We start from the raw sequence: 27,802 nt of genomic DNA, 5'->3' as shown, positions 1-27,802 counted from the left end.
GGAAGGCTACGAGTTGTACGAGGTACTTGTTTGAGGAGATGGAACTGTTCTCTATCCCAGTTGCGCGTGGTGGTTATATGAAACTACACATGCCTTAACACTCACAAATACAGACACCAAAAACCAGTCCATTCTGCTGTATGCAAATTGAAGAACACAAATACAATGAAAACAAAGCAATGTCATTCATTTCTGGACAGACACTGGTGTCTGCTGAAGGTGTCAGTAACTCTGCAGCTGCTCTCCTTGTTTAATATAGTTTTTATTGAGGTGTCATTGATGTACAATATTATATAAGTTACAGTTGTACAACATAGTGATTCACAACACTCTTCTTGTTTAAAGTTGATTACCAAGTGTTAAATACCTTCCCTACCTGGAAGGAAGCAGAAGAACGACAAAGAAACTGAAATTACCAATTGCCATCAAGGGCAAAATGAAAGAGAATTCGCACTACCTGTGGGAACGTACAACTACTTCAGGCAGCGCTGGCAGTGTGTAAGAAAGTTGAAGTATGGATACCCTGCAACCCAGCAATCCATTTCTAGATATAATACGTATACCAATAGCAATGTGTTTCAAATTTCAGGTCAGACCGATTTAAATTAATTTATTGGGTCCTAACCAGCATTAAAAAAAAAAAAGAATAAGAATAGAAAACACCAGCATACTGTTTCATTAAGTATGTGTATAAATCACCGGGGGAGACTTTTTTAAAGTTCGTTAAGTACCTGCCCTAGAGATTCCTTAAGATAGGTGTCAACCTGGCTAGGTCATAGCACCCAGTCATTTAATCAAACACTAATCTAGGTGTTGCCGTGAAGGTATTTAGTAGTTGTGGTTAACATCTACATCAGCTGACTTTAAGTAAAGAAGATAACCCTCCATCTTGTGGGTGGGTTGCATCCACTCAATTAAAAGGCCTTAAGAGGAAAACTTGAGATTTCCCAGAAGAAACTGTGCCTCAAGACTGAAGCCCCAGCTTCTCCTTGTAGGACCTGACCTACAAATTTCACACTGGCTGGGCACCCAGTCACATAAGCCAACAGCTTAAAATAAATGTCTGCACACATACCCCTACACACCTGGCTCTGTTTCTCTGGAGAACTCTAAGATGGATGCTCACTACAGCGCTGTTTATGGTACTGTGATACAGCAAAATCTTCAAAGTCCATCAACAGGAATTAGCTAAATCACAGTACGGATATTCAAAGAAATCAAATACAGAAAATACAACAGTCTAGGGACTTCCCTGGTGGTCCAGTGGCTAAGATTCTGTGCTCCCAATGCAGGGGGCCTGGGTTCGATCCCTGGTCAGGGGATGCCGCAACTAAGAGTTTGAATGCTGCAACTAAAAAACGATCCCGCACGTGGCAATGAAGATTCTGCGTTCCGCAGCTAAGACCCGGCACAGCCAAATAAATAAATATTTGAGGGAGGGAGGGAGGGAGGGAGGGAGGGAGGGAGGAAGGAAGGAAGGAAGGAAGGAAGGAAGGAAGGAAGGAAGGAAGGAAGGAAGGAAGGAAAGAGAAAATACAACAGTCTAGCAGTTCTTCAAAAGGTTAAACACAGTTACCATAACCCAGTAATTCCATTCCTATGTATATAGCCCAGCGAAATGAAAACATATGTCCATATAAAAACTTGTATATAGGGACTTCCCTGGTGGCACAGTGGTTAAGAATCCGCCTGCCAATGCAGGGGACACGGGTTCGAGCCCTGGTCTGGAAGATCCCAAATGCCATGCAGCAACTAAGCCCATGCTCACAACTACTGAAGCCCGGGCGACTACAGCCCGTGCTCCACAACAAGAGAAGCCACTGCAATGAGAAGCCCACATACCACAACGAAGAGTAGCCCCCGCTCGCTGCAACTAGAGAAAGCCCGTGGGCAGCCATGAAGACCCAACACGGCCAATAAAAAAATAAACAAATAAATAAATGAAACTTGTATACAAATGTTCATAGTACTACTCATAAGCGCCAAAAGGTGGAAACAATCCAAATGTACATCAACTGAATAAGCAAAATTTAGTATATCCATATAATGAAATATTATATTGCCATAAAAAGGAATGAAGTTATTAATCCATGCTCGGTATGGATAAAACCTGAAATCATCATGTTAAGTGAAAGCAGCCCTGTCACACACACACAAAAGACATATTATACAATTTCATTTATATGAAATGTCCAGAATAGGCAATTCTATAGACACAGAAAGTAAATTAGTGGTTGCTAGAGGGTGTGGGTTAATGTGACTGTTAATGGGTAGAGAATTTGTTTATGGGATGATAAGAATGGTCGAAAACTGATTGTAGTGACAGCTGCACAACTCTGTGAATATACTGAAAACAACTGAATCGTACATTTTAAACAAGTGAATCGTACATTTTGTGAATTATATCTCAGTAAAGCCATTATTAAACACGTGAGAACACCTGTTTTGTTTCTAGCATGTGTATTTCTTTATGAGTAAATGAATTAAAAAGCAAAAATATCAAACTGTAGGTAAGAAAAACCACCCAGTAAATTTAAATAGTGGATAAACCCTAGGAAAGAAGTGGGAGCACTGAATTGAGAGGAAGAAATGAAATTTGTGCTTTTTGCTCCACATACTTCCTTATTGTTTGGATTTTCTTCATAAGAATGCATTCATTCAAGCCCTGGTCCGGGAAGATCCCACATGCCGCGGAGCAAACTAAGCCTGTGCGCCACAACTGCTGAGCCTGCGCTCTAGAGCCCGCGAGCCACAACTGCTGAGCCCACGTGCCACAACTACTGAAGCCTGGGCGACTAGAGCCCGTGCTCTGCAACGAGAAGCAATAAGAAGGCGGCGCACGGCAACGAAGAGCAGCTCCCGCTTGCCACAACTAGAGAAAGCCCGTGTGCAACAACGAAGACCCAACGCAGGCAAAAATAAATAAATAAAATAAATTTATTTCAAAAAAAAAAAGAATGCGTTCAAATATTACTTACACGATTAAATTCTCTTTTAAAGAAAAACAGTAAGGGAATTTATTTAAAACTTGTGAAGAATTATTTCATGATTACAATTTTATATCTCTTATGCTCATTTCCTAAAAAAGTGGAAAACCTGCACAGATTACTTACAAAGAGTAAACTGAATATATCTTCAGAATTAAAGAACTCAGCTCTTACAATGACATCCACTATAATGGAAATAAAGGAAAGCAAAAATCACACTCAGTTTCAGCAAATTTGATCTCACTCTTACAACTTCATAGTATTGGGTTAGACAAAAAGTTCGTTCTGTGTTTTCCGTTACGATGGCTCTAGTAGCGCTTACTTGTCTTTAACTTCATCCGAAACAATTTTGTTAGATTGTATTGTGACAGCTATCATATCAGTGTGCATTTAAAAAGAAAAATCAAAATTGGTGAATTTTTGTGTAGCCATTTTAATATTGAAGATGGAATAAAAAAAACGTTTTTGGCATATCATGTTTTATTATTTCAAGAAAGGTAAAAACACAACTGAAATGCAAAAAAAGATTTGTGCAGTGTATGGAGAAGGTGCTGTGACTGATCAAACGTGTGAGAAGTAGTGTGCGAAGTTTCGTGCTGGAGGTTTCTCCCTAGATGATGCTCCACGGTCGGGTAGACCAGTTGAAGTTGACAGCGATCAAATCGAGACATTAACTGAGAACAACCAACATTATACCACGCGGGAGACGGCCGCCATACTCAAAATATCCAAATCAAGCACTGAAAATCATGTGCACCAGCTTGGTTATGTTCATCACTTTGATGTTTGGGTTCCACATAAGTTAAGCGAAAAAATCCTTCTTGAGCATATTTTCTGCATGCGATTCTCTACTTAAATGTAATGAAAACGTTCCATTTTTAAAACAAATTGTGACGGGCAATGAAAAGTGGATACTGTACAACAATGTGGAATGGAAGAGATCATGGGTCAAACGAAATGAACCACCACCAACCACACCAAAGGCCGGTCTTCACCCAAAGAAGGTGATGTTCTGTATATGGTGGGATTGGAAGGGAGTCCTCTACTATGAGCTCCTTCCGGAATACCAAATGATTAATTCCAACAAGCACTGCTCCCAATTAGACCAACTGAAAGCAGCACTCGACGAAAATCGTCCAGAAATAGTCAACAGAGAACACATAATCCTCTATCAGGATACCGTAAGACTGCATGTTTCTTTGATGACCAGGCAAAACCTGTTACAGCTTGGCTGGGAAGTTCTGATTCATCTGCCGTATTCACCAGACATTGCACCTTTGGATTTCCATTTATTTCAGTTTTTACAAAATTCTCTTAATGGAAAAAATTTTAATTCCCTGGAAGACTGTAAAAGTCACCTGGAACAGTTCTTTGCTCAAACAGGTAAAAAGTTTTGGGAAGATGGAACTATGAAGTTGCCTCAAAAACGGCAGAAGGTAGTGGAACAAAACGGTGAATACACTGTTCAATAAAGTTCTTGGTGAAAATAAAAAATGTGTCTTTTATTTTTACTTAAAAACCAAAGGAATTTTTTGGCTAACCCAATATAATTATAGTGAGGCACATCACCACAGATCTAGTGCCTAAAAACACTTGGGCAACAAACAAGCAACTTAAAAAATCCATAACTGGGACTTCCCTGGTGATGCAGTGGTTAAGAATCCACCTGCCAATGCAGGGGACACGGGTTCAAGCCCTGGTCCGGGAAGATTCCACATGCCGCGGAGCAACTAAGCCCGTGCACCACAACTACTGAGCCTGTGCTCTGGAGCCCGCGAGCCACAACTACTGAGCCCATGCACCACAACTACTGAAGCCCGCACGCACCTGGAGCCCGTGCTCCGCAACAAGATAAGCCACCACAATGTGAAGCCCATGCACCGCAATGAAGACCCAACACACCCACAAATAAATAAGTTAAAAAAAATAAATGGTGTTGGAAATATTGGACAGCTGTATGCAAAAGGATCAAACTGGACTACTCTCTCAAACCATGCACAAAAACAAACTCAAAATGGATTAAAGACTTAAATGTAAGACCTGAAACCATAAAAATCCTAGAAGAAAACACAGGCAGTAAGTTCTCTGACATCAATTGACCTTAGTAATTTTTTTGATATGTCGCCTCAGGCAACGGAAACAGAAACAAAAATAAATGGGACTACACTCAACTAAAAAGCTTTTGCACAGCGAAGGAAACTATCAACAATTTTTTTAAAAGGCCACCTGCTGAATGGGAGAATATATTTGCAAATGATCTATCTGATGAGGAATTAATACCCAAAATATACAAAGAACTCATACAACTCAACATCCAAATAACAGTGGACTTCCCTGGTGGCACACTGGTTAAGGCTCTGCACTCCCAATGCCTAGGGCCCAGGTTCAATCCCTGGTCAGGGAACTAGATCCCATATGCATGCCACAACTAAGAGTTCACATGCCACAACTAAGGAGCCAGCAAGCCACAACTAAGGAGCCCACGTGCTGCAACTAAGACTCAGCGGAACCAAATAAAAATCAATCAATAAATAAAAATAAAGACCTTTTTAAAAAAATCCAGAAAACAAACAACCCAATCAACAGGGGGGCAGAGGATGTGAATAGACACTTTTCTAAAGAAAACATACAGATGGCCAACAGGCACATGAAAGGATGATCAACATCACTAATCCATCAGGGAAATGTAAATCAAAATCACAGTGAGATATCACCTCACACTTATCAGAATTGCTATTTATCAAAAAGACAACAAATAAAAACTGCTGGTGAGAATGTGGAGAAAAGGGAACACTCATGCACTGTTGCTGGGAATGTAAATTGGTGTGGCTGCTATGGAACAGTATGGAAATTCCTCAAAAACTTAAAAATAGAACTACCATATGATCCAGCAACTCCACTTCTGGGTATTTATCCAAAGAAAATAAACACACTAATCAGAAAAGATATATGCACCTCTATGTTCACTGCAGCATTATTTACAATAGCCAAGATATGGAAGTACCTAAGTGCCCATGAATAGATGAAAGCATAAAGAAGATGTGCTGTATATACACAATGGAGTACTATTCAGTCATAAAAAAAAGAATTAAATCTTGCCAGTTGCAACAACATGGATGGACCTAGGGGATATTATGCTAAATTAAATAAGTCAGACAGAGAAGGACAAATACTGTATGATTTCACTTATACGTGGAGTCTAAAAAACAAATGAACAAACAGAACAAAACAGAAGAGAGTTATAGATTCAGAGAACAAACAGGCAGTTCCAAGAGGTGGGGTGAGGAGGAAAGAAACAGATGACGGAGAATAAGGTACAAACTTCCAGTTGCAAAATGAGTCAGTCACGGGTATGAAATGTACAGTGTGGGGAATACAGTCAGTAATTATGTAATATCGTTGTATGGTGACACTGTAATTACTAGACTTGCTGCGGTGATCATTTTGAAATGTACAGAAATATTGAGTCACGATGCTGTGTAACAGGAACTAATATAGTATTGTAGGTCAATTATTCAAAAACAAACTTACAGAAAAAGAGACCAGGTTTGGGGTTATGGGGTTGGGGGGAGGGAGGGACTGGATGCAGGCAGTCAAAAGGTAAAAACTTCCATGTGTAAGACAAGTAAGTGCCAGGGACTAAGCGTGATCCAGATAATGCGCGCTGCTGCACGGTGTAACTGAAAGCTGCTCAGAGAGGAAAGCCTAGTTCTCATCACAAGGAAAAATGTTTTTCTATTTCTTTAATTTTGTATCTATATGAGATAATCGATGCTCACTAAACTTACTGTGTAAGTCAAATCATTATGCAGTACACCTTAAGCTTATACTGTTCTGCATGTCAATCATATCTCAATAACACTGGAAGAAACCAAACAAAAAAGCAACCAAAAAACCTCAAGAATAGGACAAGATAAAGTAAAATGACATCACAATTATAATTTTATATGTACCTAAATAAAGAAGTTTCAAAATAAAAATTGATGGAAGAATGGAAATATGACAAATACATCATCATACTGGGAGAGTAAAACATTTCTGTTGACAGTCCAAACAAAAAAGATACATAAGATCTAAAAACAGGGCTTCCCAGGTGGCGCAGTGGTTGAGAGTCCGCCTGCCAATGCAGGGATGTTGGCTTCGTGCCCCGGTCCGAGAGGATCCCACATGCCGTGGAGCGGCTGGGCCCCTGAGCCATGGATGCTGAGCCTGTGCGTCCGGAGCCTGTGCTCCGCAACGGGAGAGGCCACAACAGTGAGAGGCCCGCGTACCGCAAAAAAAAAAAAAAAAAAAAAAATCTAAAAACAATGAGCAAGTTTTATTTATTGGACATACTTTGAAGGATACACCTAATAATTAGGGTATAAACATTCTTCATAAGCAAATTCACAAAATATTTACAAAAATGACCATGTATGTACAAGGCTATAAAGCAACTCTAAGCACATTTCAAAGAATAGGTAACATACAGATTATACTTTCTAACCACAATCCAATTAAAAGCCAATAATTTAAAAATAAACCAAAAATCTTCATACATTCAAAAATGATAAAATACTCTTCAATAACCCTGGGTCAAAGATGAAATCTTGACAAAAAATAAATAAAATTGGGCTTCCCTGGTGGCGTAGTGGTTGAGAGTCCGCCTGCCGATGCAGGGGACACAGGTTCGTGCCCCGGTCCGGGAAGATCCCACATGCCGCGGAGCGGCTGGGCCCATGAGCCATGGCCGCTGAGCCTGCGTGTCCGGAGCCTGTGCTCCACAATGGGAGAGGCCACAATAGTGAGAGGCCCACGTACCGCAAAAAAATAAATAAATAAATAAAATTAAATTAAATTACTTAAAATTCAACAGTAAGAGTACAAACTTATGCAAAACAATGAAAGAGGTAGCTTACAAAAAAAATGTATACCTGTAAATGCATAAAATCAGAGAGGCTAAAAATTACTTTGCTAAGCATACAACTTAAGAACATGGAAGGAACAGCAGAATAAATCCAAGGAAAGCAGAAGGCAGGCAATGAACAGCAGAAATGAAAGAAACAGGAAACAAAGATATAAAAAGGGGATTAACAAAGCTAAAAAAAACCCCCTAAGAGACTAATCTCTGCAGAATCTGATAAAGAAAAATAAGAGAAGGTATAAATAATTTTAGGAATCAAAAAAGTGGACACAGGACTTCCCTGGCAGTCCAGTGGTTAGGACTCGGTGCTCTCACTGCCGAGGGCCCAGGTTCAATCCCTACCTGGGGAAGCCTGCAAGCCACACGGCATGGCCAAAAAAAAAAAAAAGGAAAGAAAATGGCAGTAATGGCATAATAAGCTACCTTATCAACCAAATGCTACCTACCAATCAATCAAATGCTACCTCCTTGCTCAAGTTCCTGACAAGAAAACTGAAGTTAAAAAATTATAATCCTGGGACTTCCCTGGCAGTCCAGTGTTTAAGAGTCCGTGCTTCCACGGCAAGGGGTGTGGGTTCATCCCCAGTCGGGGAACTAAGATCCCGAATGCAACGTGGTGTGGGGAAAAAAAAAAAAGACTCCCCCAAAACGATCGGGGAGTTCAGGGTTTAAAAAAAATTATAATCCTGTACAGAGTGCTATAGGTTCATTATATCCACACTAATATCTCCACATTATCAAACCACCTTAATCTCAAATTAGCTCTCATAAATAAGATGGCTGCTTTGTTTGCTTTAAAAGTTAAATTCGGGGGCTTCCCTGGTGGCGCAGTGGTTGAGAGTCCGCCTGCCGATGCAGGGGACATGGGTTCGTGCCCCGGTCCGGGAGGATGCCACATGCCGCGGAGCAGCTGGGCCCGTGAGCCATGGCCGCCGAGCCTGCGCGTCCGGAGCCTGTGATCCGCAACCAGAGAGGCCACAACAGTGAGAGGCCCGCGTACCGCAAAAAAAAAAAAGTTAAATTCGGGAATTCCCTAGCGGTCCAGCGGTTAGGACTCTATGCTTTCACTGCCATGGCCCAGGTTCAATCCCTGGTCGGGGAACTAAAATCCCACAAGCCACATGGCGCAGCCAAAAAAAAAAAAGTTAAATTCTATCTCCCTATGGCTGTCACTGTCGTACCCGAATACCTACATTAAAAAGTCACATGGGGGCTTCCCTGGTGGCACAGTAGTTGAGAGGCCGCCTGCCGATGCAGGGGACACGGGTTCGTGCCCCGGTCCAGGAAGATCCCACATGCCGTGGAGCGGCTGGGCCCGTGAGCCATGGCCGCTGAGCCTGCGCGTCCAGAGCCTGTGCTCTGCAACGGGAGAGTCCACAACAGTGAGAGGCCCAAAAAAGTCACACGGAATCCAAATACACAGTAGGATAGATTACTCATCAGTGGAAGGAAGAAAGTAACAAAGGAATAAGGCTTTAAATATTGGTAGTTCTTATTTCTAAATGTACTAATTTGCCATCCATACTTTCACTATATCCTGAGAAGCTAAGCATCCACAAATGTAACCTTATGTTAAATTTAGGTTAGGGACCAAAAATAATTTTGTGAGTCCAAAATTTTTGGCTTCTGATTTGGGGCATTCAGAAAGAAATGTAATCAACCTGAAAAGCAACAGTATAATATCATCACTGTCGTTATAACTGACATGTATGCTTACTATGTACCAGGCACTGTGCACTTTTACTTGCATTAGCTCGTTTAATCTTCCTAACAACCTTCTGAGGTAGGTACTATCACCATTCCCATGTTACAGATGAGAAAATTAAGGCAGAGAAAGATGAAGTAACTTGCCCAAGATCACACCTGTGACCAGTGGAGCTGCGAGTCAAACCTGAGCAAGAGATTCCAGGGCCATGATGTAAGCCCGTATGGACACTGCCCAGAGTTTAGAGACACCATAAATTATCAGAAGTATAAAGACAGATCAAAAGCTAGAGTAAAAAGTACATTTTTCCGCGAGTTCCCTGCTGGCCTAGTGGTTAGGATTCTAGGCTTTCACTGCTGTGGCCTGGGTTCAATCCCTGGTTGCGGAACTGAGATACCACAAGCCAAAAAAAAAAAGGAACATTTTTCCTCCTCATAATATTCTCCCATTAAGTATTTTAACGCTTAAGTTAAAGGCTTGAGAATTCTCAAATGACAAGTTTGTCCTATATAAAGCAAAGAAGTCAGAAACAATTTTGGTATTTAAATACTTGTATCTTTCTCCCATTGAAGTATATACTTCTTTGTCTAGCTCTCTCTCCCCTAGGCTCTTCCTTTTTAAGTGCTACAAGTTTAAACTGGAATAAATAAATATATAATTTTCACTCAGCTCTCTGGAATTAAAATCTACAATAAGCATAGGAACGTAATAAACCCCTTAAAAACTCAAACTTTGCACAAGTTCTCCTAAATTTGATGAGAAACCTGACAAACCTTCTTCAGCCAGGTGATGAAAGTCAACTTCAACAAGTATAAGTCATGTAGACAGTGTGTGCCCTTGATGAGTCGCCAACCCCCAGCCAGATCCCTGCACACCCATCCCCTCTACCAGTTCCCCACTGAACCTCCTCAACTATTCTCAAATCAATCACTCCCTCTCCAACTCCACTGCCACTGCCATAAGTTCAGGCCTTCATCTTGTCTTGTCTTGTCTTGTCTTAAGGGATCCAGCTAACCAAGACCCAACACACAGACCTATCCTCAAATTCAGTCTCTCCAGTCTCTGGCTAGATCAATCTTTCTACATCAAATCAGAGCAAATCACTCCAGTGTTTAAAATCCTTCCATAGTGATGGATCACAACTCTCCAATCCCTAAGTGTGGACTGCACATAGTGCCTTCCTTCAAAAGAGGACAGTATGGAAGGGGTGGGGAGGGTGACGAACTTCACAGTGGAGAACCCTGGCAAGCACTACCTCAGCCAGGGACAAAGTCAACAGCAACAGCAACTAGGTCGTGTTCACAGTATGTGCCCTCTATGATGTGAGGTGATGAGAATGGCCTTTTACCTCTGGGTCTTCCTCCCAAAATCATTAGAAAAACATCAGGCAAATCCCAACCGAGGAACATTTTACCAAAATCCTGACTAGTACTCCTCAAAACTACCAGTCACCAAAAACAAGAAAGTCTTAAGAAACCGTCACAAATGAACTTATTTACAAAACAGAAACAGACTTAGAGATGTCAAAAACAAACCTATGATTACCAAAGGGGAAACATGGCAGCGGGGGGGGGGGGTGTGTGTAGGAAAATATCAGGAGCTTGGGATTAACACACACACACACTACTATATATAAGACAGATAACCAACCAGCACCTACTGTATAATAGCACAGGGAACTCTACTCAAGAACTACTCAACATTCTGTGATAGCCTATACGAGAAAAGAATCTGAAAAAAAATGAGTATCTGTAAATGTATAACAATCACTGTGCTGTACACCTGAAACTAACACAACATTGGAAATCAACTCTACTCCAACAAAATTTAAAAAAGAAAAAGAGGGACTTCCCTGGTGGTGCAGTGGATAAGGCTACGCGTTCCCAATGCAGGGGGCCCGGGTTCGATCCCTGGTCAGGGAACTAGATCCCACATGCATTCCGCAACTAAGACCTGGCACAAACAGATAAATAAATAAATAAAATTGGGCTTCCCTGGTGGCGCAGTGGTTGAGAGCCCGTCTGCCGATGCAGGGGACACGGGTTCACGCCCCGGTCCAGGAAGATTCCACATGCCGCGGAGCGGCCGGGCCCGTGAGCCATGGCCGCTGAGCCTGCGCGTCTACGGGAGAGGCCACAACAGTGAGAGGCCCGCGTACCACAAAAAAAAAAAAAAAAGAAAAAAAGAAAAAGAAACAGCCAAGGGGAGTCTAAGGAGACATCGCAACTAGATGTAATGTGGTATCTTGGATGGGATCTTGGAACAGAAAAAGTAAAATTAAGGAAGTAAAAACAAGGAAATCTGAATAAATGATGGACTTCAGGTAATAATAATGAATCAATACCGGTTCATTAATTGTAACAAATGTACCATACTAATGTAACACAGTAACAGTGGAAATGGGGTGTTGGGTATGTGGGAACTCTCTGTACTATCTTTGTAACTTCTGTAAATCTGAAACTATTCTTAAGTAAAAACTTTACTTTGAAAAAAAAAATCCTTCCACAGCTTCCCCATTGTCTTTAGGCTAAAACCCATGGCATTCCAAGGCCTTGCACAATCTGGCCAGCCTATCTTTCTAATCCCATGTCCCATTCTCACGATTCATCATCGCCCACGTGGTACCTGCATTACTGTGCCTTTCTACTTTCCCACGTCTTTCCTCTTACCACTTCCTTCTCACTGCCATGTCCCTCCCTATCTTTTCCCACCAGCTAACTGCTACTAATCCTGTAAGACAGCCCCAGGGTCACCATCTTCGGGAAGTTTGCTCTAACTCTCCCAGGCCGGTTAGCGGTCCACCCCCTCACCACTCCCATTAACTTTGGGGACAGCCTCTATCACAGCTTAGACTCTTATTAATGGTTTGCATAAAGATGCATGCTGCTGTAGACTTTGTACGTAAAACTCAATTATTACTGTTAGTAATTATTACTAGTGGTTTGGGGATCAGTAAGATCTAATTATTACCTATTACTATGTGCCGGAAACAGGGCTAAAGTACTTTACATGTCTGTGTCATATAATGCACAAAACAACCCTATGAGATAAGAATTGTTTTACCTTATGTTTGAATCTTTTCATACGAGGGCCATTATCTGAGCTCCCATCTGAGACTGAATCCCCACTTAGCCACTGTGCTGCTGGGTGATGATGAACTCAGCTTCACGGAGCCATGTGGAAAATGGAGAGGATGTGCATCCCTAGAGCCTGGGCTTCTCTGAGGATTTGGAAGGGCACATGTTAAGTACCTGGTGCACACTTAATAATAATAAATAATAGCAATTATTCTCTTCGGTGACCTCTGTGTCTTCACTGTCTGGCACATGACTGGTGCTTCATAAAAGCTGAATAAATTAGTATGCATAAAGTAACAAGTTAGGTGGCCAACTAATGGAAAGTTTTAGAAGGGAGTGGTACGTTGACCTCTGGCCTCTAGAGCGCAGACCTCCCCTCCCTCTCCTGTACCTCTCCTCAGAACAGAGGGGACGAGAGTATAGCCCGACAGGAAGGCCATTTCAAAACATACAATGATGTACAATGTTCCAAGCTGACGACGCTGGGTGAATACTTTCCTCAGAACTGGTTGTATCCCTGTCCAGTAGCCTGAGTCCAGCCAATCCTGATCTCTGTCCCTCTCCTGATTCCTCAAGGAATTTAGGTTCTTATCAACGCTACTGAAGTAAACTCTACACTAGAAACTCCACTTGTGTACTTGGTTCCTTTCTGATTAAAAACATCATGTTTTCTCTCATTCTCTCTGACCTACATGTGTCTTGAACTCAGAATCAGTCTCTAGAGGAAACAGACTTTCCTTCCATGCTTCAACCTAACAAACACATTATTTAACACCAATGTCACAATATATATAATCCTTAATCTGAAACAGAGAGGGACAAAACACTTCAAACACCAATTAATTTCACAGTGAAAAGTTTTGTGCTCTGGGTCCCCCTATTTCTCTTAAACTCAATGTCACAAAGGCACACTCATTAGAATGGGCAGGACTACTGATGTTGCACCACTAAGCACTCCAAGAAGGAAAAAACCCTCTAGCCACATCCTGACTAATGGTGATACACCACCATCATGAGAAATACACAGGGATGGTTTATCCTACAACACGATGTTCCCAGCATCATCCCCACTTCTCCACGGCCCAAGGAAAACTTCAATCACTGAACCGCTAGCTGAGCACATATCTTTAAAATTATACCCATGTTTTGGGGGTTTTTTTCCAATAACATGGATGAATCTATTTATTTATTTATAAATATTTATTTTATTTATTGCCCGCCCACAGCAATAAAGACCCAATGCAGCCAAAAATAAACAAATAAATAACTTTATAAAATAAAAAAAGAAGTTTTTAAAAAAGTACATTTAATGACATGGGGAAACAATACATGAAGTAAAACAGAGCAGACTACAAGAAGCACTGCATGTTACTGAATCATCCAATACAAAACAACGCATGTCCAATTAAGATTATGTTTCCATAAACATTACTACATGTATACTAAAACCCTGATACAGCTGATTATCTTCTTCTGCCTTACCTGCCTCTCCTGTGCTTACTTCTAACAAGAGCACCCTCTGTCCCTGGAGGTGCTCTCTCCCCAGTGCTTTTCCCACAGCTTAACACTTAATAAATGATTAAATCGTTTACTAAATTTTTCTTAATGAGAAATTATTTCCTTCCATCTGATGTCTTATGAGGTTAGGGGATGCTGAGAGTATAAAGCCACTGACGTAGTTTAATGAAAGAAAAAAGAATGAATATCCAGTCTTTTGGTGGAATTGAAAAACAGCACTATGGATCAAAGTTTTAAAAACCTTTAAAATTATTACCAACTATTCCATAACTAATCCAGATTTGTGAGGACTTTATTAGATTCCTGCCTCCGCAATCTCTCTTTACAGTGCTTTATCCCTTTGAAAAAAATATGGACATTCCTGGTCCCACAGAGAGTCTAAAAAAAAAAGCACTGCTAGAAATATAACATATGTAAAGTAGACATAATTTCTATGACTATAATGTCATTAATCTAATTGGACCCAAGAGCAGGGCAAAAGCACTTTGCACCCAAAAGGTTAAACATCTACACTTAAAACAAGCTAGGTTCCAGAATGCATGAAACCAAATTAAAAATAAGACTTTTCACTGTGGTTTTATTTTTTTTTAATTTACTATTATTTTTTTTTTATTGTTGGCTGCGTTGGGTCTTTGTTGCTGCGCACGAGCTTACTCTAGTTGCAGTGAGAGGGGGCTACTCTTCGTTGCAGTGTGCGGGCTTCTCATTGCGGTGGCTTCTCTTGTTGCAGAGCACGGACTCTAGGCAAGCAGGCTTCAGTAGTTGTGGTCCTTGGGCTCAGTAGTTGTGGCTCGCGGGCTTAGTTGCTCCATGGCATGTGGGATCTTCCTAGACCAGGGCTCAAACCCGTGTCTCCTGCATTGGCAGGCGGATTCTTAATCACTGCGCCACCAGGGACGTCCTTCACTGTGGTTTTAAATAGAAATTAGGGAATTCCTCTCTTTTTGATATACAATGATATGCAAACAACTTAATAACAAACTTTTGGGGGGTACCATCTCATTCCTGTAAGCAATGATCTTACATTGGACATATAGTCTGAAGGTACAACTATTACTATTCTAATTCAAATAGTAACGTATATATACAAAAATAAACTACATCGTATCCCAGAAGAGTTTAGCAATACCACAATATACAATTTTACTGGTTGTTTTCTTTTAAAAACAAATCTAAGCCAATATTATACAAGTCACACCATATTAAGGAAACCTCTATCCTTAATATTATAGTTGAAACTGAAAACTGTCATACAATCTTCATTAGCATACTAATCTGGTAATATCACACACTTTAACAATGTTGGAAAACCAGATGCCCTCAATTTCTTAACTCTAGTCATAGAAAAGGCGCATCTTAATTTAGAACAGATTGAAAAGTTAATTTTACTATACAAGATATGAAAAGAAACTTATTTTTGCCCAAAAAAGTAATCTATGCAAAAGTATCTGTTCAGATTTTCATATTTGTTAGGGAAATCACAAATCACAACAAATATCACTTACACTGTATATCAAATTCATAGAACTATTTTACTAAAAAGCAGCAAAATGTTAACGTTCACCAGAACACATGAACCACACAAACTCTGGTTCACATCCACAGAGAAACCACTAAGATGAACTGGTTAAACAGATGGGCTCAAACCTCAAATTACCATAGGTTAGAATTCCACGTCTGTCACCTACAAAGTTAAGACACTGGAAAAGTTCCTTAGAAGGAAGCCTTTATTTTCTCAACTGAAAAATTGATTATTCTTACTATGAAAGCCAGTGTTTGGAGCAAGACAAGCAAAAAGAACCACCTGAAAATAACTGAACATAACTTCCTTCACGCTTCTCAGCTATAGCTCTCTTCTCCAACATTCCAGACCACTGGTCTAGGCCCTCAGTGGCTTGTCCAGGTCCCAGTAACATCCTTACCAAACTTTCTGCCTCTTCCCCTTGCCTCCAAATCCAAATCTACTCCATAAACAGCAGCAAGAAATATCTGTCCTGTATGGTCTATGTAATACTACTTCACATCACCTTGCAAGAATTTCTCCAAAATTCATGCCAGCTCAGAAACTGACTCATAATATTACAGCTACAAAGAGCTTCAGAGTTTGTCTAATTTACAAGTGAGGAAACCATACTCTAGACATGAAATGTCTTGCCCAAGGTGATACAGTGCCAAGGCTAATAAGTCTTTAATGCAGGCTCCCACCAGTTTCAGCCCACGGCTCTCAATCAAACTGGATTGCATCCCGTCCAGACTTTCGTGTTTAAGAAACGAGCGTGGTTCCTTGTGTCCTGGTATTCTGTGGCACTTCACAGGAATTTCTGGTAAAACAAGGTAATTTTTGTTGTTGTTTTTGTTAATATTATGTTCCCTGTCACCAGAATAGCCAAAATAAAAATAGAAGACTTACGGACTGTGATGATTCTGGTACCTAGCTGCCTGCTTATAAATGCTGATGAGAAGAAGATACATTTGTTTTGATAGTAGAGATCTAATAACTTTCTATCAACAAAACAAACAACTTGTTTATATGCAAATAGCTAAGTTCAATAATTTATCCAAATATTTATGAAGATCCTATGTAAAGCACTTCTTTTAAAAGTCAAATTAAAAACCCAAAAAGCCAACAGAAAAATGGGCAAAGAAGCCATTTCCTAGAAAAAGTGGCTTCCCTGCAGAATTTCAAATAATTTATGGAAATACTCCCTTTCTCCAGGAGGTGGAGCTTGATTCCCCACCACTTGCATGTGGGCTGGACTTAGTGACTTGATTCCAAAGAATAGAGCAGGAAAGAGGATGGGAGTAACTTCACCGGAGAGATACCTGGTTAACATTACCTTGGCCAGGCAATCAAGGTTAACTCTGCATGTTTCATCGCATGATTCTAGCATGTACACCACCATCCCCCTCTCCAATACGATGAGATGTGAAGGGCACTTTGCCTCTGCAGGTCCTTCCCCAAACCCATAACCCCAGCCTAATTGTAGAAAAAGGTCAGGTAAGTTCAGGGATATTCTATAAAACTCCTCAAAACTCTCAAGATAGTGAATAACAAGGAAAGACTGAGAAACTGTCACAGACCAGAGGAGACTGGGGAGGCAGGACAATTCAATGCAGTGTGGAGACCTGGACTAGATGCTGGAACAGAAAAAGCACATTAATGGGAAAACTCGTGAAACCTGAATAAAGGATACAGCTTAGTTAACAGTAATGTACCAGTGTTGGCTTCTTAGTTTTGATACTGTGATATAATGTATGATTATATACATATAATGTAAGAGGTTAACATTAAGGAAAACTGGGTGAGGGATCTGATAATCTATAGTGTACAGGAAGGGGAGAAGGATTGGGTAGCCACTCTGTTTCTGAGAAAGTAACTCCCAGAATTAGTGCAATAAACATAAGAAAACGTCAAAACTACAGTTTGCAGCTCATTTTTAAAAAGATCACTCATCAGAAAGAAAAACCTTGCATTTGTTTCAGAGAAGCAATGCAATGGCAAACTGCCTAGTTAAAATTTTATCCTTGGGACTTCCCTGGTGGTCCAGTGGTTAAGACTCTGCGCTCCCAATGCAGGGGGCCCGGGTTCGATCCCTGGTCAGGGAACTAGATCCCGTATCCTGCAGCTAAAGATCCCGTGTGCTGGGCTTCCCTGGTGGCGCAGTGGTTAAGACTCTGCGCTCCCAATGCAGGGGGCCCGGGTTTAATCCCTGGTCCGGGAAGATCCCACATGCTGAGGAGCAACCAAGCCCGTGTGCCACAACTACTGAGCCTGTGCTCTAGAGCCCGTGAATCACAACTACTGAAGCCCACGCACCTAGAGCCCGTGCTCCGCAACAAGAGAAGCCACCGCAATGAGAAGCCCGCGCACAGCAACGAAGACCCAAGGCAGCCAAAAATAAAATAAATTTATATTAAAAGAAAACGATCCTGTGTGCCGCAACAAAGATCCCGCGCAGCCAAATACATGAATTAATAAATAAATGTTGTTTTTTAAATAATTTATCCTTAATAACAGATCTTATGGGCAAACATGTAATGTTTAAAATCCCACTAGATAAATAAATCAAATTTTCTAATATCAAAAAGGATGGGTAAGATTGAAAGTTTTGTTTTATACTCCAGATAGCTTTTCCAGGGTGATGACAGACATTTTAATTATATACCAATTATGAAAATCCTTTTCATCTTCAGAAGCCATTAACTAACTAATCCTCACAACACCTCTGTGTTATACAATCTTATCCTGAAGCAAAGACAACCTCCCTAGAAAGTTTAATATAAATTAGCTCCAAGTGGAAGTAAACCAGTCCTAGATTAGGATTAAAATACTTGGGTTTTTTAACGCACCTAACAAAAAGCCACTATGTCTGTATGCCTTAACCACGAGGACATGAAGTCACCTAAGAGGACTCGCTGTAAGAACAGCACAGGTGAGAAATCCTAAGTCCAGACCCAGGGCACACATCAGTATCCACCACGGCGATGAGCAACATTCTGCAAAGATATGTTCAAAAAGCTTTCTTACAAGTTTCTACCCTGTATGTTTGGGTTTACATAGTCAACCTAACAAAACTACATTAGGGAAAAAACCAAGTCTAGACTTGAAGAATTTTTTTTAATAGCTGAGGCAAAGTGAATTAAAAGAATGAAAATAATTTATTTCTACTCAAATGAATGGGTTCACCAAGAAATATTACAACTCACACAAGCTTAATCTTAATTTTGGAATCCACTGCATTGTCTGGTTCACAAATTTTTTTTTGTCTTATTTTTTGTTTTATACACACCAAGTGGGAGGGAGAGAAGGGACAAGATAAAAGGAAATATTTATTGACCGACTATTATGTGCCAGACACTTTCACAAACATTAGCTTGTAATCATCTCTAAAACAGATACCAAAGCCAGTTCTTAAAAACTGAAAGACCATAAAAACATAGGAAAATGTCATGATAAAGTAAAAAAAGCAAATTACGAGACGTGCCACAGGAAAGGTCCTGAGAAGATGGAATGCCAAAGCTTCACGAAAGGAAAAAAGAAATGTCTGAAAGTGAGTCATTCAGCTTCCTGCCATTCTAAAGCACGACAGGTCAGATACTCCTTTGGAAGCTAGTGTCTTCACACACAGAAGAAACTAGTAAAAATGGTTGTCTCCAGGGAGGGGGAAATGGAAGGCTACGAAGGCAGGAGAACTCTCCTTTTTATACTACATACCCTTTTGCATCTTTTAATGTTGTACCACATGCCTATATTACCTATCCAAATACTCAATAAAATTTTACTTAAGAAGAAAAAAAGTTAACTACAGGAAAGAGGTGTGGCCATGACCACCAATTCTAAATCACAGAGATTAGCCTCGATCACCTCCCTCTGCCAGGGAATACCGTGGTTCCAAGAAACATCCTTCTCTCCAGGCCTTCCACATCACAGAAAGGGGGTATGTTGTCAGAACCCCACAGCCATTGTAAGGCATCACTCAATAACTAAATGACTAGCTCAAATCAGAACTAAATCTTGTCTTTACTTACTCCTCAGCTTTACGCAAGTGCCCAACTCAAAATGGAATCCACATTTTACTTGATGGTTATAAACATGTAATAGGAACCTTTTAAGAATTATTAAGGGGGACTTCCCTGGCGGTCCAGTGGTTAAGACTCCTCACTTCAAATGCAGGGGGCGCGCATTCGATCCCTGGTCAGGGAACTAAGATCCCTGCAAGGGGCAGCCAAAAAAAAAGAAAGAAGAAAAAATTAAAAATAAAAAAGAATTATTAAGGAATAACACTATAAAATTCAACAGCTGTCTATTCAAATAGACACACACCCTTCCCATTTTATGTGTATAGTTATACATTCTAAGTACATTCATTATTTATCAATAGTAATATTTTTGTCAACTAGAAGAAAATGTTAAAAGTAGATGGTTGTTATGTTTCTAAGCAAAAAAATCTCAGCTGGGAGGCTGGTTCTAGGTTGATAAAAACAGAATACGCTAGAAAGAAATGCAGTTTGGAGAATTTTCACCCAAATTAGGGTCTCAATGAAAGGACACAATAAAATACTTAAATACTAATGTGGGTGGATGGTACAATACTTGAAGGGAAATGTTCAGAGGAAGAAGCAGATAGGCAAGCTTACTATGAGGAAGAAACAAATAATATCACATAAAACACTTGGTTTGAGGACACAAGAATTAGGCAAAGCTCTGAGAAATCTGATCACTGCCAGAAGAAGACAGAGGAGGCAAGAGGGTGCCCACAGGGCACTTGTCAGCATCCTTCTTCCATCCCCGTCAGCCATTCTCTGATGCAGCATTTATGTGGTTTAGTGGAACAGTTCTGGAATGGAACCCAACTCTGCCTAGATTGAAGGAGAGTTGCCTAATATCTCTGAGCCTCAGTTTTCTCTTCTGTAAAAATGGAAGAAGAAATTTCTTCCTCAGAGAGATTAAATAAGACAGCATTTCAAAACAAGCAGCAAAGGTTTTAGCACCTTTGCTAAAGGCTTTATGAGGGACTTAAAATAATCGATCCAGACATCAGAACTAGATTCAATCATAAAGATGTTTCTAAGAGACTTGGTTACAATGCTCTCACCTAAAGCAGACCTAACAGTTCCTACTTATTCCAGCCAACTCAGCATAAAGATCCTCTAGTATAGATTTCCTTTTATTTAAAAGGCCTACTAATAATCAACTCAGACAACTCTCAGCCACAAGATATCAGAGACATGCAACTACCTAAATAATTAGGGAATCCATTTATTTTGCAAGTACGCTTACTCATATCAAGCATTTCTACTCCAGTCTCTTAAACTATTTTTAATTCTATAACCCTAATAAATCGCAATACTCAAAACTTACTGTCAAATTATTCTACCCAATCACAGTCAACAACGTGCAGTGCAACGAGAGTTCTATCAGCTGCTAGCAAATTAGGAGTTACATCGTGCAGTGCAACGAGAGTTCTATCAGCTGCTAGCAAATTAGGAGTTAACTTTAAAAATGAGAACAGTCTCACTAAGATATGTTGATTCTACTGTGAGTCCAAGTCTTGCTGCCCATACAGTAGTTATTGGTGAGAAAACAAACTATTCAGTACCCGGCAAACAATCCAACATTTAGTAACTAAGATTAAGTACTCTAAAGTGAGTCCCATGTTTAAAATATCAGGGAAATCAGTTCCAAACTCAGCTGTAAAGAGCACTCATAATATCAATAAGAAGAAACAGAGTCCAATAACCCCAGGGTTTATTCCTTCATATACAACAATTGCAGAATGACCAAACTCCTGCAAAAATAGAGAAATTTCAGAAAGTATCTGGGACTGTTTCCCCATCAGTAAAATAAGAGAACTGGACTTGACCTCTAGACTCCACTTAACAGACAAATGAAATGGCAGCATCCTGTCTGCTACACTTTGAAGTCTGACCCCCTCTTCCCATTATCCAAGGAAATCCTGTTTTGTTTTATTTTGCTTTGTTTTACCGATGGGTGTGGTGAGGTTTGTAAAGTTTGTGGGTGTTTTTCACTCACTTCCTCCTGAAGTTTTATTAACGCACTGACTTCACAATAATCTCAGTCATTACTGTTGCTGATCACTACGATTCTTCCAGCTCTCTCCTTGCTTCACTGCCTTCACATACAGCCAGGCTAGAGAACCAATCCATTTTCTTGTAGATCCTGCTCCGAATGCCAGTTTCTCCACCAGTCAGACTTTTTTTTTTACTGTAGACAGAACTCATTCTACAGTTCTCATTCTTCTTTTTTTCTTTTTAATGTTTATTTATTTATTTGGTTGCACCCAGTCTTAGCTGCAGCAGGCGGGCTCCTTAGTTGTGGCATGCGAACTCTTAGTTGCAGCATGTGTGTGGGATCTAGTTCCAAGGCTAGGGATCGAACCGGGGCCCCCTGCATTGGGAGCGCAGAGTCTTATCCACTGCGCCACCAGGGAAGTCCCTACAGTTCCCATTCTAACCCTAACCCCAGACTGGATGGTGGATGTAGACAGAACTCATTCTAAGCCGGCAGCTCAGTGGCTCACACAATCCCTAGGAGGGTCAGAAAATCAGCATTAGAGGGCATACAGCCAGTATAACACCAAAACCATCCCACAGAACTGCTTCAGGGGAGATCTTACTACCACAACTGCTCCACACAACAAGGTCACCGGCAGCGAACACCAGCCCTAGAACCTGCTGCCTAGAGGCTGGTATCCTTCAGCCCTCCTGGCTCCCTCACATCACTTGCTTCCCAATCTCAGTCTTGCCCTGGTTCATGGAGCAGAAGTCACACGCCTATAGCTAACTACAAGGAACGGTGGGAAAGCATAGTAACAGTTTCAATTTTAGGATGAACAGTGTGGGAAATTCCCCCCAAAGACAGTGTTCAAAAGGTGCTGGTGGGACATCCCTGGTGGTGCAGTGGTTAAGCATCCACCTGCCAATGCAGGGGACACAGGTTGGATCCCTGGTCCGGGAAGATCCCACATGCTGCGGAGCAACAACTACTGAGCCTGAGCCTAGAGCCCATGCTCCGCAACAAGAGAAGCCACCGCAATGAGGAGCCCGCGCACCGCAATGAAGAGCAGCCGCCGCAACGAAGAGCAGCCGCCGCTCACCGCAACTAGAGAAAGCCCACGTGCAGCAACGAAGACCCAACGCAGCCAAAAAGAAAAAAAAGTGTTGGTGGCCAAAAAGCATAACATATACCCACAAATGACACCATTCTAGTCGCTTACCTCCCAAGGCCTGGGCCCATTTTTTTTCTCAGCTTATTCCCTAAATTGCTCCCTGGAGTTCAGTGTGATGGCTCCTCCCGTCTCGCTCTGTAGAGTGGAATCATTCTCAACTTTATTAGCTGTTTCCAGTATTTCTAAACAATATACTTAAGCTGCTACTGATCCCCCCACCCCCTGTTTCAATACTATTCACTACCTTATATAAAAGAAGAGGATTTGGCTTTCTTTCACAACCAACCTCTCCCTTCCTCCAATCATACTACGATATGCTTAACAGGTGTTGATTAAATCAATATTTTTATTTTTCACAGCTATGTAAATACTATTCATAGCTGAATCATTAATAATTGTCTTTTTTTGTTTGCTCAGTTTTCTGTATACTTTTCATGATCCCTCCCACCCCAACTTCCACTAGAAGTACAAATCTCAACACACGGGTAATTATCAGTTGTCTATTCCTTGAGGACGTTCCTTTGGAGCCCTGTCTGCACTCACCAGTCTGGACTGTCTGGTTGATGCCTCCACAGCTATTATCCCAAAATTTCTCTTTACCATCACTCTAGAAATTCCCTTCAGCTTACCCCCTTGTGGAATTCCCCATTTCCTGGATCCCATGTCTGAGCGAAGCTTTCAGGGAGATTAAGCAAATGGTTAAATATATTGAGAATAATGAGAGCCAGGACTCTCACTGTCAAAGAAGGGAGTTCAGAAAGGGGAAACGAGGAAGGCCAGAATGCACCTACAGTGCTGGATGCAAAATGGTGGCATTGGTATGAATTCACGGTTTCTAATACAAATACATGTATAGATCTAGAAATAGATACTAGAGGTGTGTAGTAAACACATGGATCTACTTCCTAGTTCTGCCCACTGAGAGGCCTAGAAGCAATGATACCCTGGCAGCAATGTGCAGATATACCACCCAGACCTTGGTTTCTACAATACTATTCCCTCTACTAAAAGAAATCAGTGCTCCTTGAAGAAAGAGTTCACTCAAGCATGGCGCAGGGAAAATACAAGATGAACGTGGAATATTTTGATATATCAGCAAGCAAAGAAGTACTTAAAGAATGATGGAAATTTGTCAAAAGGACACAGAAACTCACCTGAAGGGGCTCTCACTGGCCAAATCTGGAATAATTTGAGCATCAAATAAATAATGATAGTTATGAATTTTAACTTTGAATAAAATGGAAAACCATGAGTCCACATTGACTATAAATAAAGAAATAAATGGCAGAGAAGTAGAAGCCACACACTATTTCCTCACAAAATACTTATTACACATTAATAAGTATAAAAATACTTCTTAAATAATTTTACAGTGGAAAATCCTGGCAGACACCAACTTATGTCAAGAGATAAAGGACAAACCTCTATCATGCACCTCCTGCATGATATGCTAAGAAGGGCACAGCACCCTTCTGTGGGATCCCCGCCCAAAACTCAAAACTGGAATCTAATCATGAAAACATCAGACAAACTTGATTTACTGCACATTCTGTAAAGTAACTAGCTGTACTATCCAAAGATATCAAGGTCATGAGAGACAAGGAAAGACCAAGGAACAATTATGGACAGAAGGAAACTAAAGGTACATGACAACTAAATACAACACATAATCCAGGATTGTATTCCAGACCCTTAAAGAACATTATTGGGACAAATGATGAAATTTAAATGGGTCTGTGGATTAGAGGTATTACAGGATCAATGTTCCAATTTCCTGATTTTGATACGTGATTATAAAGGAGAATGCCTTTATTTATAGGAAATACACAATGACATACTGAAAAATAATGGAGGACTTCCCTGGTGGCACAGTGGTTAAGAATCCACCTGCCAATGCAGGGGACAGGGGTTCGATCCCTGGTCCGGAAAGATCCCACATGCTGTGGAGCAAACTAAGCCCGTGCACCACAACTACTGAGCCTGAGCTCTAGAGCCTGAGCACCACAACTACTGTGCCTGCACACTGCAACTACTGAGCCCACTCGCCACAACTACTGAGCCCGCGTGCTGCAACTACTGAAGACCACACGCCTAAAGCCCGTGCTCTGCAACAAGAGAGGCCACCGCAGTGAGAAGCCCGCGCACTGCAACAAAGAGTAGCCTCCACTTGCCACAGCTAGAGAAAGCCCGCGAGCAGCAACAAAGACCCAACGCAGCCAAAAATAATAATGATGGAGTCAACAACTCGATAATAAAAAAGACAAATAACCCAATTAAAATAAAAAGACATTCGTCCACATAAGCACATGAAAAGATACTCAACATCATCAGCTATCAGGAAAATGCAAATCAAAACCACAATGAGGGAAACTCCCCGGCTATCCAATGGTTAGGACTCGATGCTTTCACTGCGGTGGCCCAAGTTCCATCCCTGGTCGGGCAACTAAGATCCCGCAAGCTGAGTGGCATGGCCAAAAAAGAGAAAGAAAAAGAAAAAACAAAGAAGAACAAAAAACAACACAGTGAGATATCACTTCACACCACTAGAATGGTTATAATTTAAAAGACAGGCAATAACAAGTATAGACAAAAATGTGGAAAAATTGCAACCCTCATTATACTGCCAGGGGGAACGTGAAATGATGCAGCCACTTCGGAATGGAAAACAGCTTGGTGTAGAATCCTAGATTGGAAGCAATACTCCTAGAATCTGAGGGCACTATTCCACTGCCACTGAGATTCCAGAGTCATGCAGATTCTCAATCCATTCTTGTAAGTTGATTTGTTCCCTCTGGAAGATTTTGGGATCCTCACTATTCTCAACATTCTGAAATCTCATTAACTTATTTTTTTTTAATTCACTGTGCTGGGCACTTGATGGATCTGTTCAACCTAGAGATTTATGACCTTCCGTTCTGGAAAAATTTTAAGTGCTGATTTAATCACTGTACCCTTTCAATTTTCTTTTTTCCCCTCTCTCTAGTAATTCAGATGTTGGCTCTCCTGAATTGATCCATTAAGTGTGATATTTTGCTTCTGTATTTATCATTAATTATTAACATAATGTCACAACTGCTTTAATTATCTCTTTCTCTTGGTGTGGCCTCTCTCTCCTCTACACACACACACACACACACACACACACACACGATAAATGCAGACGTCATAACGCATCCTTTGGTATGCTTCTCCTAGGAATAAGATGTTCTCCTACATTACCTCAGTACCATTATCACACTTAAAGAAAATTAACACTAATTCATTATCACTTAATATACAGTCCATATTAACATTTCCACACTTCTTCCTCTCACCTCAAACTATTTTTCAATCAATGATCCAATCAAGGCTCAGGCACTGTCCATTCCCTTTTTCATCTGTCTCTGCCTAATACTTCCCGGAAGATTTTTTCAGTTTCCTACTGAAAATTTTCCAAGAGCTCTTTCTTACTCTCTGAATGGTTCCCTATTTTGTATAATCCCTTTTTTTTCGGGGGGGGGGGGTGCTGCACAGTATGCAGGATCTCAGCTCCCCGACCAGGGATCGAACCCGCACCCCCTGCAATGGAAGTGTGGAGTCCTAACCACTGGACCACCAGGGAAGTCCCTGTATAATCCTATTTTTGCATCATGAATTTAACGTTTTCTTTAGTTCTTTAAGCCTTCTGTTTTTGAAGTTTGAACTTCCTTTCTGCAACTTACATTTTCTTTCTTTATTCAGTTTCTTTTTATCTGTTTGCATGAGGCTGTTAGAGCCTTTCTTCACGTTTACGATGATCCTTGCCTGTTCGGTCATAGGAAGTCCTAACTAAAAACTAGGTTTTAATTTCATGTGCACAGATGAGGCTTCTTAGTAGCAAGGCTTGCCTGCAGGGTGATCAGACAGGGATCTAACTGTTTCACTAAGACCCATGGCGGACTGTATTTTCTAAAGCTGACCACATTATCTCCTACCTCGCGTGATCTTCTTACGCTGTGACCAACTGTAACTCTTGCCTTCAAGAGGTGAGGTCTATGCTCCCTCCCCCTTGAACTTGGGCAAGTTTGTAACTACAGCAGAAATGACATGAAATGCCTTCCAAGACTACATCATAGAGATGAAACAGACTCTGCCTGTTTCTCCTGAGACACATACCTTTGGAAAGTATGTGTCTGTGTAAGCGATCCGAGTGCTTGAAGCAGGGGCACAAACTAGTCCACACGCAGAGATCTCGTGGAGAGGCCGTGAGACTACATCAGAGACAGGCGCCCAGCCACGGCCCCGCCACACACCCAGACTCGCCTGCCTGTGCCCACGACTCTTCCAGCTCCACCGATTGACTGCAGCCACAGAAATTACCTGAGCCAGAATCGGCCAGCAAAGCTCCCCCAAATTCATGACCCATAGAAACCAGTCAAGTATTCAGTCATTTAATTTGGGGGTGGGGGGTAATTTTTTAGGCAGGAAAAGTAAGTGAAACAGATCTTGGCACCTGGAAGTGAGAGGCCACTGCGACCAAAACCTAGAACGTGTGGTAGTGGCTTCGAGACGGGGTGGCAGGTGGAGGCTGGGAGGCCTTGGGGAGACTGCTACTGAAAGCCTGAAGGGCTTCGACCAGGAGGCTATTGGTAAAGGCTTAGTGGAAAGTAAGAAAAATATTACTATACATTGGAGAAAAGGGGACCTGTTATGTGGTGGTGTGAAATGCAGCCTGTAGTCATGTGGAATCTTTTATCTGATCAGCTCAGTGACCTATCAAAGGAGATTCCCAGGTGTAACACGTGAAAGCGCCACCCCACTGCTTCACGGTGCCTGTGATAACATGAGGGGTGGGGAGGCTGAGGAAAACCAACTGTTAAAAGTAAGGGGTCAGAGCTTGCTGGGTTCAAAAACAAAGCTAATGGGAGTTCCCTGGGGGCCTAATGGTTAGGATCCAGCACTTC

At 41.2% G+C, this 27,802-nt stretch overlaps 1 protein-coding gene across 3 annotated transcripts in view; it reads right to left on the bottom strand.

Moving 5' to 3' along the window:
* The window catches only part of RCOR1 (REST corepressor 1), a 126,022-nt gene that overhangs the window by 54,608 nt on the left and 43,612 nt on the right, over positions 1 to 27,802 (bottom strand). The window lies entirely within an intron of this gene.

Source organism: Monodon monoceros, unplaced genomic scaffold (assembly GCF_005190385.1).
Source record: "Monodon monoceros isolate NGI ecotype Baffin Bay Population unplaced genomic scaffold, NGI_Narwhal_1 Super_Scaffold_21, whole genome shotgun sequence".
NCBI classification, from domain to species: Eukaryota; Metazoa; Chordata; class Mammalia; order Artiodactyla; family Monodontidae; genus Monodon; species Monodon monoceros.
This window is presented reverse-complemented; position numbering and strand designations above follow the sequence as displayed.